The following is a 1,582-nucleotide window of genomic DNA, read 5'->3' as shown; positions in this document are numbered from 1 at the left end:
GAGGGCACAGCAGGAAGTGAGCCTAGCTATTGTCTTCGAGAATGCATATGGCATCAGCAACAAAACACTGCTAGGAATGTAGACGTTAAATGTGCTTCCGGTGAGGCTTACAGACACAGTGATGGCTCAGGCTCGGAACTTCCTTCCCTCCTCCTCTTTTCCATCAGGAAGTACAATTAAGGTGAAAAAGAGAACCCCATGAAGGATCGTTGGATTCCAAAGGTCTGCTTTAACATCTTCATGGGGGGAAATAGAGATAGATTATCCCAGGCAGCCAGGGTATTGGAGCAGCCCACAGGTCAGACCACTGTGTTCTTCAAAGCTAAATATACCACCAGATACTTTGGCATTAGGATCAATGAAAAGGAAAAAAAATACTGTTCATTGCACAGTCCATGGGGCCAAGACAGAGGAAACCTTGGAAGACAGTCTTAAGTTGAGGGAGTATGGGTTAAGCTCAAGTAGAAAAAAATGCTTTGAAAATGATGATGGCAAAAAATGTACAAATGTACTTGACACATGGATGTATGTTTAGATTGTGATAAGAGTTGTAGAGCCCCCAATAAAATGATTTTATAATAAAAAAAAGAAAGGAAAAATAACTTCTCAAATACTGGAAACTTTGGTTTTGGTACCCAGGAACTTATTGATCTGGGGATTAGCTATAACCCTACCATTTGTATCTATGGCCTTGACTTCTACGTGGTGGTGCTAGGGAGGCCAGATTTGAGCATTAGAGGCAAGAAGTTCAGGACAGCCTGCATTGGGGCCAAACACAGAATTAGCAAAGAGGAGGCCATACACCAGTTCCAGCAGAAATATGATGGGATCATCCTTCTTGGCAAATATATCCCTGTTTCCAAAAGGGCAATAAAAGTTTACAGCGGAAAAAAAACCCTATAAACATGTGATTGAATAATAGAAGAAAGGAGATGCCTTCTATGCTATGTCAAAGAACTTGTCTGAATTATGTTCAAAGGCTTGGTGGAAGGTTGTACTTGGAAGTGATGAACTTGGATATGTGGCGGAGAGATTTCTAAGCAAGATTGTAAAGGGGGCCACACAGCTTCTCCTTGCTGCTTACAGTAAAATGTGAGGGGAAAAAGATGGACTGAAACTACAAAATGGAAATAGAGCTTAATTATTTTTAAAAATCTGTTGTATGAACTAAGGATATGTGTCCTCGAATGTTCGAAAAGAAAATGGCTAGACAACCTGTGGTTACAGAAATCAAACCAGTGGTTGATGGGTCTAACCAATTACCCAATGGCAGAAAACCCACCAGCTTCAGCGGAAGGCAGCAGAGGAAGCACAAAAGGAAATATCTCTGCCGCTTAGGATTACACAGGCCAGAAACAGGACAAAGGAGCTAGACGTGCTGTCCTTCAGGAAAAAGCTCGTCCCTGGAGCCGGTCAGAGATCAACTGAGCTACTGGAAGGAACACAGGAAGCAGGGCTTTCTCAGTTTCAAATGGTGGGGGCACAGTCTCTTGGATCTCAAAGGGGGAGGTCAGAGGGTCCCAGGTTTCAAAGAGTCTGATCTTCACCACTGGGTGCTGTAGAGGTGCTGTTAAGGTGTACT

General features: G+C 43.0%; 1 pseudogene; it reads left to right on the top strand.

Annotated features, from left to right (window-relative positions):
- Positions 1-186: 186 nt before the first annotated feature.
- LOC101661079 lies at positions 187-867 on the top strand (annotated as a pseudogene).
- The last annotated feature ends 715 nt before the right edge of the window (positions 868-1,582 follow it).

This window comes from Echinops telfairi, unplaced genomic scaffold (assembly GCF_000313985.2).
Source record: "Echinops telfairi isolate 266 unplaced genomic scaffold, ASM31398v2 ScPeMD7_1086;HRSCAF=1558, whole genome shotgun sequence".
NCBI classification, from domain to species: Eukaryota; Metazoa; Chordata; class Mammalia; order Afrosoricida; family Tenrecidae; genus Echinops; species Echinops telfairi.
The sequence above is the reverse complement of the archived record's forward strand: the minus strand, read 5'-3'. Positions and strand labels throughout refer to the sequence as shown.